This window comes from Dama dama, chromosome 18, assembly GCF_033118175.1.
Source record: "Dama dama isolate Ldn47 chromosome 18, ASM3311817v1, whole genome shotgun sequence".
Classification (NCBI taxonomy): domain Eukaryota; kingdom Metazoa; phylum Chordata; class Mammalia; order Artiodactyla; family Cervidae; genus Dama; species Dama dama.
In genome coordinates, this window is record NC_083698.1 from 101,025,422 (window position 1) to 101,038,964 (window position 13,543).

The 13,543-nt window shown below is 43.6% G+C and overlaps 1 protein-coding gene across 12 annotated transcripts in view; it reads right to left on the bottom strand.

The window, feature by feature from the left end:
• Window positions 1-13,543, bottom strand: part of KEL (Kell metallo-endopeptidase (Kell blood group)) — a 106,895-nt gene that overhangs the window by 27,116 nt on the left and 66,236 nt on the right. For 7 of the 12 annotated variants that reach the window (XM_061166461.1, XM_061166466.1, XM_061166460.1 and 4 more), the window contains one exon: window positions 11,791-11,898. The exons of 2 other annotated variants lie outside the window; for them this stretch is intronic. The gene's annotated coding sequence lies outside the window, so the exon portion shown is untranslated. Of the gene's footprint in view, window positions 1-11,790; window positions 11,899-12,553; window positions 12,739-13,543 lie in introns of all 12 variants that reach the window. 3 more of the 12 variants (XM_061166463.1, XM_061166458.1, XM_061166456.1) reach the window with 1 other exon arrangement.

A 13,543-nucleotide genomic window follows, 5' to 3' on the forward strand; every position in this document is an offset into this window, starting at 1 on the left:
GAATGAAGTGTGGACATAGAATGTTGCCTGTCATATCAATAAGCAAAGGATGCTTCAGCCATCAAGCCATCAGCCATGGAAGCTGCCCCAACGATGCATCCTGAGAGGATTCAGGATGGAGGAAAAACAGGATACTAGCCCTAGATAGTACAGTACATATCAAAGGAATAATGTCAACAAGTCCTGACGACTGCATCTTCCCATACATAGAAAAGCACTAAAGTCATGAACTTGAGATGTATGGTTTTTCTTTAATTAGCAGTAATCTTTTGATGGGCTTCCCAGGCGGCTCAGTGGTAAAGAATCCACCTGCAATGCAGGAGACCTGGGTCAGAAAGATCCACCGGAGAAGGAATGGCTACCCACTCAGTATTCTTGTCCGGAGAATTCCATGGACAGAGGAGCCTGGCAGGCTACAGTCCATAGGGTCACAATGAGTCAGACACAACTGGGCGACTAACATACTTTTGATATTCTACTACCTTTTTTTGTTGTTGCTGTTTTTGCAACAACTCTTATATAACCTGGTTCCTCCATTATGTCTTTGGAACAGTCCCTCAGAGCTATCTAAGAGGCTGTACCCTGGACTTAAGTCCTCATTAAGTCCACCAGATAAAACATAATTCTCAACTTTCAAGTTGTGCATTTCTTTTCCAGTTGAGAGAGGCAGGACTGACCCTCTTGTGCTATTACCCAGTTGCCTTGTATGGCAACCCACTCCAATAGTCTTGCCTGGAGAATCCCATGCACAGGGGAGCCTGATGGGCTACAGTCCATAAGGTCGCAAATAGTCTGACACAACTGAAGCGACTTTGCAAATTTGTAAATATATCTCTCTTGTATAATATATCAAACTTGTATAATATCTCTCTATTGATTACAAACTCTTTGGTAACAGGAACAAGGTTCCTTTCTCTTTCACACCCTCATAAGATGTTTCATAAACACTTGTAGGAATGAACTGCATTCTAAGACAGAAATTCTCTTTCTCACATCATACTGAGCCCTCACCTGGGGTAGGTCTTAGCACATTTATGAAAGAAAGTATTTCACCACCATTCTTTGTTTCCCCATCTCAGGTAAAATGGGATTCACTAGGACAGTCACACTAATGATACCTCAGCAGTATTTCCCGACCAGTACTATGTTATGGTGCATTTGTTGGGATGTGGGTAAGGACGGACGGCTCCATGGCTGGAGATGGGGAATAAAGCTCCTATGTTGAAGGACACCATATTGTAAAGCATCGTGCAAGCTTTGAAGAAAAGTCATGACTTCAACATCAGAAAAAAGGGACCAAAGGCTTTTGAGGAAGAGTAGCTCAGACGGTAAAGAATCTGCCTGCAATGCAGGAGACCTGGGTTCAATCCGTGGGTCGGGAAGATCCCCTGGAGAAGGAAATGGCAACCCACTCCAGTATCTTTGCCTGGAAAATCCCATGTACTGAGGAGCCTGGTAGGTTACAGTCCATGGGGTTGCAAAGAGTCAGACACGACTGTGTGACTTCACGTCACTTCACTTCATGACATGTTGAAAATAATCCCTACAAATGGCTGGTGCTGGGGTTCTGGGTTGATAAAAGACAAGAGACACAGTGCTGGTTCTACGGAGCAGGAGTGATATAGAGAGGCCAGGCCCTGGCTGAGGGCAGAGGGGCGAACACATGGAAAGAAAACATTTACAGAGGAAGACAAAGTCATGGAAACCAATTAAATGGGGGTGGGGTGGGGTGGGAGTCAGTGGATAGCAGCCACAGATGAGCTTCCCTGTTTTTTCCTGAATGTCTAAGAGAACAGTGACCCACTGAGTTGATTCTTAAAATTGCATCTGTCTACTTTAGGGGGCTTCCCAGGAGGCTCAGTGGTGAAGAATTAGCCTGCCAATGCAAGCAGACGCAGGAGATGCAGGTTCAGCCCCTGGGTTGGGAAGATCTCCTGGAGGAGGAAATTGCAACCCACTGCTGTACGCTTGCCTGGAAAATCCCACAGACAGAGGAGCTTGGCTGGCTCCAGTCCGTGGGGTCACAAACAGTCACGATGACTGAATGACTGAGCACGCCTGCAGGACAGTCATGCCAGCAGGTTAAGGACTGAGAACGAAACGATGACTCAGGACTTTGAGAGCTTTTGGTCTGTTTGGATACAAATCTACCATGCTTTCTCTGTCCCCTTCCCTTCCCCCAAAGTCCAATTATCTACAGATGGACTTCTAGCTTCTTTCACACCTACCCCTCCTCCCCAATCCTGTTCCAACCAAGTCCCCTGGGCTGCAGTTTCTCGAGGAAATGATAACAAGGACAATTCAGATTAGATAAGAGCAAGCTGAGGCACAAGCATGCCCTATAACCAGCCCTGTAAACAGCCACCGTGGCCTGGGCTTAGGCTCCGGGCCAACCTCGGAGATAAGGCTGCCAGGCCACCCCTCCCCATCCCACTGCCTTAGTGAAGGCGGAGAAGCCTCTGCTCTGGCTGCTGCCTCTGGAGCCTAAAGCACCTTATCTTCCACGTTGCGTCATCACCAGCATCCACGCCTCCCCAGCTACACCCAGTCCCTCCACACCCCTGACTGACTTCAAGGCAAGGCGGCTCCACAGCTCAGAACCAAGGCCCAGGGAGCAGACGCACACTTATCTTCACTGACACTGCCTCCGGATTGCTTTCATGGTTCTGTGCATTTCAATCCCAAGATCTTTTGTTTGATACCATAATGATGTCAAAAATCATAGCAGCTATGTTCAGAACACAGTTTTTACTGAGCACTTCCTACTGTTTAGGGGCTACAATAAATGCTTTGTTTCCATATATGTTCCCATTCAGTCTTCACAGTAATTCCATGAGGGAGATAAGATCTTTTTTCCCTTCCATCTTATAGATGACAAAACTGAGCTACATGGAAGTACAGTAAACTTTGGTCAGTTCAGTTCAGTCACTCAGTTGTGTCCAACTCTCCGTGACCTCATGGACTGCAGCACGCCAGACCTCCCTGTCCATCACCAACTCCCGGAGTTTACTCAGACTCATGTCCATTGAGTCAGTGATGCCATCCAACCATCTCATCCTTGTCGACCCCTTTTCCTCCTGCTGTCAATCTCTTCCCGTATCAGGGCCTTTTCCAATGAGTCAGTTCTTCATATCAGGTGGCCAAAGTATTGGAGTTTCAGCTTCAGCATCAGTCCTTCCAATGAATATTCAGGACTGATTTCCTTTAGGATGGACTGGTTGGATCTCCTTGAAGTCAAGGGACTCTCAAGACTTCTCCAACACCACAGTTCAGAAGTATCAATTCTTCAGCAGTCAGCTTTCTTTATAGTCAAGTTCTTACATCCATACATAACTAATGGAAAAACCAGGGCCTTGACTAGCCAGACCTTTGCTGGCAAAGTAATGTCTCTGCTTTTTAATATACTATCTAGATTGGTCATAACTTTTCTTCCAAGGAGTAAGTGTCTTTTAATTTCATGGCTGCAGTCACCATCTGCAGTGATTTTGGAGCCCAGAAAAATAAAGTCAGCCACTGTTTCCATTGTTCTCCATCTATTTGATATGAGGTGATGGGATCAGATGCCATGATCTGTGTTTTCTGAATGTTGAGTTCTAAGCCAACTTTTTCACTCACCTCTTTCACCTTTATTAAGAGACTCTAGTTCTTCTCCACTTTCTGCTGTAAGGGTGGTGTCATCTGCATATCTGAGGTTATTGATATTTCTCCCAGCAATCTTGATTCCAGCTTGTGCTTCATCCAGTCTAGTGTTTCTCATGATGTACTCTGCATATAAGTTAAATAAGCAGGGTGACAATATACAGCCTTGACGTACTCCTTTCCCTATTTGGAATCAGTCGGTTGTTCCATGTCCAGTTCTAACTATTGCTTCCTCACCTGCGCACAGATTTCTAAAGAGGCAGGTCAGGTGGTCTGGTATTCCAATCTCTCAGAATTTTCCACAGCCTTTTGTGATCCACACAGTCAAAGGCTTTGGCATAGTCAATAAAGCAGAAATAGATGTTTTTCTGGAACTCTCTTGCTTTTTTGATGATCCAACGGATACTGGCAATTTGAACTCTGGTTCCTCTGCCTTTTCTAAAACCAGCTTGAACATCTGGAAATTCACAGTTCTTGTGTTGTTGAAGCCTGGCTTGAAGAATTTTGAGCATTACTTTACTAGCGTGTGAGATGAGTGCAATTGTGCAGTAGTTTGAGCATTCTTTGGGATTGCCTTTCTTTGGGATTGGAATGAAAACTGACCTTTTCCAGTCCTGTGGCCACTGCTAAGTTTTCCAAGTTTGCTGGCATATTGAGCGCAGCACTTTCACAGCATCATCTTATAGGATTTGAAATAGCTCAACTGGAATTCCATCACCTCCACTAGCTTTGTTTGTAGTGATGCTTCCTAAGGCCCACTTTACTTCACATTCCAGGATGTCTGGCTCTAGGTGAGTGATCACACCATCATGATTATCTGGGTCATGAAGATCTTTTTTGTATAGTTCTTCTGCGTATTCTTGCCACCTCTTCTTAATATCTTCTGCATCTGTTAGGTCCATACCATTTCTGTCCTTTATTGAGCCCATCTTTGCATGAAATGTTCCTTGGTATCTCTAATTTTCTTGAAGAGATCTCTAGTCTTTCCCATTCTGTTGTTTTCGTCTATTTCTTTGCATTGATCGCTGAGGAAGGCTTTCTTATCTCTCCTTGCTATTCTATTCTTTGGAACTCTGCATTCAGATGGGTATATCTTTCTTTTTCTCCTTTGCTTTTGGCTTCTCTTCTTTTCACAGCTATTTGTAAGGCCTCCTCAGACAGCCATTTTGCTTTTTTGCATTTCTTTTCCTAGGGATGATCTTGATCCCTGTCTTATGTGCAATGTCACGAACCTCCGTCCATAGTTCATCTGGCAGTCTATCAGATCTAGTCCCTTAAATATATTTCTCACTTCCACTGTATAATCATAAGGGACCTACCGACCAGGGCAGTTCATCTTTCAGTGTCCTATCTTTTTGCCTTTTCATGCTGTCCATGGGGTTCTCAAGGCAAGAATACTGAAGTGGTTTGCCATTCCCTTCTCCAGTACAATAAACTTACCCAGAGTTATAAAGTCAATAATTATCAGAGCTGGGAATGGAACCAAAGCCTTAACAATTAAATCTCTCAGTCACTAAGATTTAGTGTTTGGAAATCTCTTCCTAGTCAGTCTTCTGTCTAAATTCTTTGAACTATCTATCCTTGCTGACTTGACTTTGTTCTGTGACTGCCTTGAGGGGTGTTATTCTCCAAACACTCAAATATCTAATCTCCCATTTGGAAAAACATGGTCTTTGTTGTGTGTCCGCAATCAGCCACCATCCACAATGGTTAAGGTATAAAAATCAAGAATGTGCCATTTGTCTACATATGATGGCACGCTCACATGTATCCATTGATGGCAATTATCTTCTAAGACTGCTTGATTTTGGTACTAACAACCAAGAAGCTACCTCCTAAGGGGCAATAAACCTGTTTCTGAATGAGCCAGAGAAAGCTTTGATGTTATAGGCAATGCCGAGGAGTTTGATAAGGCAAGGAAGAAACATATTCCTGGGTTAGTTTGGGGCATTCTAATTGCTCTTTCAAAAGAAGTCATTATTGAGAGTTGAAGATCACATTTGGAAAAGAAGAGTTTAAGTGGCAAGTAGATGGAATGCTCTTACTATTTTAATTTGCATACATACTTTTTCTTTTATAGTTATGATTAGAATACATAGCTTCCCTGATAGCTCAGTTGGTAAAGAATCCACCTGCAATGCAGGAGACCCCGGTTCAATTCCTGGGTCAGGAAGATCTGCTGGAGAAGGGATAGGCTACCCACTCCAATATTCTTCAGCTTCCCTGGTGGCTCAGCTGGTAAAGACTCTGCCTGCAATGCAGGAAACCTGGGTTCGATCCCTGGGTTGGGAAGATCCCCCAAAGAAGGGAACAGCTACTCACTCCAGTATTCTGGCCTGGAGAATTCCATGGACTGTATAGGCCATGGTGTTGCAAAGAGTTGGACATGACTGAGCAACTTTCACTTTCACTTTAGAATACATACTCCCTGTTCAAATAGTAAATCAACCAAAAATATATTTAACAGTGATAGTTTGGTTGGTATTGAATATGGCAAAAACTTGAAGGTAACACCTCAAAGCCTGAAGTTTGTAACGTGTAAGTTGACACATCTTAAAAGGGGAATCCTCATCCTCACTTTTCTTGGTATCTACTCCAAGCTGCCACTCTCTTTGGGCTTCCCAGTGGCACTAGTGGTAAAGAACCCGCCTCCCAGTGCTGGAGACTAAAGAGACGCAGGTTCGATCCCTGGGTCGGGAAGGTCCCCTGGAGAAGGAAATGGCAACGCATACCAATATTCTTGCCTGGAGAGTCCCATGGACAGAGGAGCCTGGTGGGCTACAGTCCATGGGGTCACAAAGAGTCAGACATGACTGAAGTGACTTGGCATGCACACACCACTCCCTTCTTCGCAATTCAACAGGTGTCCAGGGCAATACTCTGGATGTAGGAGACTCTAATCAACACAGGTTTCAATTCAATATCAGTTCAGTTGAGTTCAGTTCAGTCACTCAGTTATGTCCAACTCTTTGTGACTCCATGAATCGCAGCACACCAGGCCTCCCTGTCCATCACCAACTCCCAGAGTTTACTCAAACTCATGCCCATTGAGTCGATGATGCCATCCAGCCAACTCATCCTCTGTCGTCCTCTTCTCCTCCTGCCCCCAATCCCTCCCTATGTGTCCTCAAAAAGAATTTGCATAAGATCTTGCTAAGTCTACTGTCTTAGTCAACTAATGCCATAATAATGCCTGGTAACAAATCATGCAAAATTTAGTGGTTGCAAAAACAAGCATTTGTTCTCATGTTCAAAGATCTGGTGTGTCTCCACTGATGTAAACCGTGTTCATCTATGCTTTGGGCTGCATTTGGGATGGGCCTGGATCTAGGCTATATATTTCTGTAAGTCTGCTGCATGTGTTCCTTCCAGGCCCAGGCTGAAGGGACAGAAGCTAAGCAAGCCGTGTTTCCCCATAAAGAATCACCAGAGTGCAAAGGTTCAAGCCAAACCATACGAGCAATTAAGACTAGGGCATGCCAGGTGGTCAGTGGTAAAGAATATGCCTAAATGCAGGAGACGCGGTTCAATCCCTAGGTTGGGAAGATTGCAGGGATCTTGGAGAAGAAAATGGCAACCCACTCCAGTATTCTTGCCTGGGAAATCCCAAGGACAGAGGAGCCTGGCGAGTTACAGTCCATGGGGGTTGCAAAGCACGACTTAATGACTAAACAACAACCACAATTAAGACTCAGTTTTTATCATGTTCATCAGGGTTCCTTTGGTCAAAGTTAATCATGTGGCCAAAGTCAACATCAAGGGACCAGGAGGGAGAACACTTTGCACATAGGAGGGGAAGAATAATTAATATCAGCTAAATAATAATCCAAACTACTGTACCTACTTATTGAAAAGCTCGCATACTTTCTAGGTGGTGTGAGAGGGCTTGGTTCACCTGTGTGGTAGCAGAAATATTAACACCTAAGTGAAACCAGCAAAAACTATCCAGGAAAGAAATGACAGGGACCTAAATGGGTCAGCCTTCTACGTGAGGAAAACCACAGACTTATGCCACATAAACAGTGGCTCTTGCTTCATCTGCCCTCAGGCGCTGCAGGGCATCTCAGGACACGTGGTGATGTGACATTCTTTTGTCCATGAAACTTTACACCAACATGTCCACTCATGCAAACGCCACCCTACTTCCGCAGAAAAAATTTTCTCCAAAACTTCCCAGTTTAATTTAGACCTGAATCACTTAATTTCTTTCTGGTTCTCTGCTGACTCTCGGCTCTGTCCCCTCTTTTAGGCCTAGCACACGTCCTTCACCGCTGATCCTTGAGCTTGATTTGCTGTTTTTGTTGTTCAGTAGCTAAGCTATATCTAACTTTGTGACCCCATGGATGAAGCACGCCAGGTTTCCCTGTCCTTCACTGTCTCCCAGAGTTTGCTCAAATTCCTGTCCACTGAGTCGGTGATGCCATCTAACCATCTCATCCTCTGTCACCCCCTTCTCCCCCTGCCCTCAATCTTTCCCAGCATCAGGGGCTTTTCCTGATGCTTTTCACATCAGGTGGGTCAAACGTTGGAGCCCCAGCTTCAGCATCGGTCCTTCCAATGAGTGTTCAGGGTTGACTGAGCTTGATTACGCAGGTTTAAACTTGTACAAACTGTGAGAATTTTGGCTTACATTCATGCCTTGGATCTTCAATTGCCGGCAGAATCAGGAAAGGTCTTATAGTCTACTCCACACCCAGACAGCTCTATTCTCAGTCTGCAGCACTGGTTGGATAATACCCCAGGTGGACCATAAACTGGGATTACAGATGGTAGAGATCCTTTGGAAAACATGAGTAGAAAAACTCCAAAATCGAGGCCGGGTCATCAGTAAGCTGTGTTGAGTTCAAGAACTAGAGATGGAATGAAGCTGCCAGGGGTTGGCAAGGAAACTAGGCTCCAGAAGAAGGTATCCTGACAGGTGGTTCTTGGTTTTTGTAATTCCTTTTTTGTGATGTAGGCGCCTGACTTAACATTGCCTAGGTGTCCATTTCAGGAGGCATCAAAGCCAACTATCTCCAGCCATAGATAAAGGGCCAGGCCACCTCCCCTACTGAGGATGCTTTGTATTAGAGATCTTTGTATTAGAGATCCTGGTTGATTTCAGTAACTGACCATTTGGGCTACTTGTTTTATTCCTCTTCCTGTGCTTTAAAATCTCCCTCTTACGTTTTAAATTCACCAAATAAAGAGCAAGCCAGAAAACCCTAGGCCCCCTCCCTTGACCCCAAAAAGCAGAACCCCAAGCTCCTGCATTCTCTCTCTTCCTAATCGTGACCTCACAGTGTGGCCTCAGGTGTGCTATGTAATTTCCAGGTCTTGCAAGTGATAAACCTTTATTTTTTTCAGAGCTTCCTGGTAGTTATTGCTAAAAGGCATCTTGCCATCATAGTAAGCACCACAGGAGCTGGTTTAACCACATTAGTTATTGATAGGCTGAGCCAACACAAAACAGAGTCTAACTTTAGAGCCTGGAGAAATTTGCATAGATAGCAGTCAGCTGTGTGTGGTGTCTTTGGTGTCCAAACAATCCCCTTTGCCTGGCCCCATGCCCTGACTTGGTTCCCACTGCAACCCTGCTTCCAGTTTTTTTGTTGTTGTTGTTCTTTTCTTATTGGTACATAGATGACATATAGTACTCTCTAAGTTCAGGATGTATAACATAATGATTTGACTGACATATGTCATGAAATGATTATCACAATAAGTTTAGTAAATATCCATCATCTCATATAGATATGCCAACCGGAAAAAGATACACACAACCTAAAAGTTTTGAGAGCTTGGTTTTATTCGCTGGGAATGTTAGGACTTGGGCCTGGGAGACAGTATCTCACATGATCCCAAGAGAGCTGACTCTGAGGAGGTAGGCGAGGAGCCAGGCTATATACAAGTTTGCAGCAAGGGGCAGGTAATCTGAATATTGAAAGGTTAAGTAAGAAAACCTAAATCTCTCACGTGAAGAGATTTAGCTATCTTATATGTATGGGAAGATGCAAGGGTCCAGGCTTGGTGAAAGCATTCTTTCATATGCATCCAACTACCTGGGGCCAATCCTGCTTTCTTTATTGTTCACCTCCTAATTCCTTGTTTACTGTAAAAGATGGCTGATGCAGCAGATGGCTGAGACTCCAGTCTCCCCAGCTCTCTGCACTTACTGGAGAGGAAGTAGCTGATGGCTTCCAAAGTAGCTGGCTTCTTTTAACCTGGGTTCAGAAACTTACATTTTGAAAAGGTGTCTTTACTGGTAGAGCATAGAGCAGAACATATTTCACGTCACAGATACAAAATTAAAGCAACAGGAAACTACTGTTTAGCACATGGAACTTTGCTCAATGTTATGCGGCATCCTGGATGGGAGGGGAGGTCGGGGGAGATGGATACATTTATACCTATGGCTGAGTCCCTTCTCTCTTCACTCGAAACTATCACACGATTAATCAGCTATACCACAATACAAAATAAAAAGTTTTTAAAAAATAAAGAAAAGGAAAAGAAAAAATACAGAAATTGGAAAAAAATTTTGCCTTGTGAGGCGAACTCTTAGGAATTTTTATTCTCCTAACAATTTATATATATAATATGCAGCAGTGTTAATTATATTTCTCATAGTGTATATTCCATCTTTAGTACTTATCTACCTTATGAGTGGAAGTTCGTACCTTTCGACTACTTTCATCCAATTTCCCCTCCCCCACCTCAGCCTCTGGTTACCAGAAATTCAATCTCTTTTTAAATTAGTTAGTTTGTTTGTTTTTGAAGTATAATTGACCTGCAACACCATGTTAGCTCCTTTTCTACAACATAGTAATTGAATATATCTATGCATTTCAAAATGATCACCATGATAAGTCTAGTTACCACCTGTCACCACACAAAGACCTTACATAGGTATTAACTATATTCCCTACACTGTACATTTCATACATTTCAAACCTAAGTTTGCACGTTTTAATCTCCCTCACCTACTTTTTTTCCTCCTCCCAACCCCTCTTCTCTGGCCAGCACCTGTTTGTTCTCTATATCCATAACTCTGTTTCTGTTTTGTTGTGCTTGTTTCATTAGTTTTGTTTTGTAGATTCTGCATATAGATGACATCATACAGTATTCACCTTTCTCTCTTTGACTTATTTCACTCAGCATAATACCCTCCATCCATGCAGTCACAAGTGGCAATATTTCACTCTTTTTTATGGCTGTTTGTTGTTGTTTAGTCCCTAAGTCGTGTCTGACTTTTTTGCAACCCCATGGACTGTAGCCCAGCAGGCTCCTCTGTCCATGGCATTTCCCAGGTAAGAATACAGGAGTAGGTTGCTTCCCCTGTGGGTCTTCCTGACCCAGGGATCGAAACCGTGTCTCCTGTATTGCAGACACTGAGCCACCAGGGAAGCCTTTTAATGGCTGAGTAATACCCAATTGTGTGTGTGTATGTGTGTGCATATATATATATATGCATATATACATATATATCTGTCTATATGCAGCTACAGTTACATATGTGCGTGTGTATGCTGCATCTTTTTTCACTGACACCTGATTCTTAAGTTAGAGCATCTGCTACCAATATCATTCACTATCTGTTGATTAACTATATTGTCACCCAAAAGGGGAAGTTTACTCTGAATTGAAATTGAGAATCACAGTCGTATCTCCAACCCTTTACTCTTTTTCTTCCTTTGTTTCTCCCTAAAATTCAGTTAAACCCTTTACCTCTATCGAAACACATACATGCACACACAGAGAACATCATCTAAAAAATATCGTTTCCCGGATTGTAGCTTTCTGTTTCCTTTATTTTTAAAGACCTGCCTTTTGCTGGAACTGTTGACAGACTGTTTAGATCTTCTCTCCCTTTTTCCTTTCCAGCAGCAGGACAATCAGAGAGGTTGACATCTCAACAGGTCACATCTTTCCTGTGGTCTAACCTCCCCCATCTCCCTGTTTATCTTGGTTCTATCATTCTTCACTTGACAGCCTTAGTAAATATATTCAGTGTATTTTGCAATAGAAATGATGTGGTCTAGTGTAAAGCAGGAATTTTAGCTCTAGACACGCTGGAGTTGATTTGAATCTGGGTTCTACCGGTTACAGTCATGCAATCTTGGGAAAATCTCTTAATGAATCCGTACCTCTAATTTCCGTAAATTATCTTACCTTCCGTGACTGGGGCTGGAGCTGTCACGGGAAAGAAGGCTGAAGCTGAAGCTCCAATACTTTGGCCACCTGATGCGAAGAACTGACTCACTTGAAATGACCCTGTTGCTGGGAAAGATTGAGGGCAGGAAGAGATGGGAGTGACAGAGGATGAGATGGTTGGATAGCATCACAGAATAAAATGGACGTGAGTTTGAGCAAACTCCAGGAGATAGTGAAGGACAAGGAAACCTAGTATGCTGCAGTCCATGAGGTCACGGAAGAGTTGGACAGGACTTACCGCCTGAACAACAACACCCTTCATGACAGATTACCATAAGGACTAAATAAAGAAAGGTGTGTTTTGTACACTGCCTTGCAAATTGTAGACCAACAACAAATGACTGCTATCACCACTTGTGTGTGTTTGTTTGTATCATTTCAGAGTTTCCAAGAGCAATGCAATAGTATCAGATCATCTGTGCAGTAAAGGATAAAAGATTCTGAACCTGGTTGTTCCACTTCTGGTTTGTCTCAGATCCCGATGGAATATCAGACAAGGCTAAGAATTTGCCGAGAGGTTGAAGACATTAGAGAATGTCTTCTCTAAAAAGAATTTGGGGACACTGTGTGTTTTTCCTTGCCTCACCATGAATCATGTTTATCACTCACTTTGAGCCAAGTATGGAGATGAAAGAGAATGATTTGAAGAACTTGAAATGTCAGGAAGTAGCAAATGACTTGTGCCTGAACACTATAAAGACAAAAGAATTTGTGTGGATACCTGTAGAGCAAAGAACACTGCCGTGGACACTAGGCGCACTGTTGCAGATGTCCACGTTCAATGAACCATCTGCGCTCTGTGGATCCCGTGGAAAGGAGCTGGCCAGGAGCTGATATGAAATGTACACGATGCAGGGTTTCCTGCCAGAAGAGGGACCACCCAGAAGGAAGAGGATGGACAGGCACCTTTGGAATTAAAAATAAAGGCAAAAGTATGAAGGGCAGGAAGCTCAGTTGGTAAAGAATCCTCCTGCAATGCAGGAGACTCCAGTACAATTCCTGGCTCGGGAAGATCCACTGGAGAAGGGATAGGCTACCCAGTCCATTATTCTGGGGCTTCTCTGGTGGCTCAGCTGGTAAAGAGACCACTTGAAATGCAGGAGACGTGGGTTCAATCCCTGGCTTGGGAAGATCCCCTGGAGAAGGGAAAGACTGCCCACTCCAGTATTCTGGCTTGGAGAATTCCATGGACTATATAGTCCATGGGGTCACAAAGAGTTGGACACGACTGAGCGACTTTCACTTAGACTTACTTACTTAAGCCAGGGGAAGTGTAATTCAGTTTGGACAATTTGAGGCAGATGTTTTTAGTGAAAACAACTCTGAAGAGCCCACAAAGGAATCCATAAAAGAGACAGCTTTGGATATCGGCTGCATCCAGAGGGCTTTAGCCCTTACTTCTTCTTAAGTAAGTAAGGAAGCCCTTACTTCCATCCCTTACTTCTCCTTCCTTCCCAAGCATCAGCCTGTAAGGAACCAAAACTGCAGTTGCAAGTTAGAAAGAAGGCAGGCAGAGAGAGAGACTATAACTTGACCATGACCTGCATTTGCCACTGTAGCCATGAAGCTTGAGGCAAGTGCAAATTTGGGAAGGGGAAAAACTTTGAAAGCAACAACAGTCCAAAGTTTTGGGGGTAGACAAGAATGCCCTAGTTATTAGCTGGAAATAACCGGAGAGCTTCTTACTACTTAAAGTAACTGAAAAGCTACT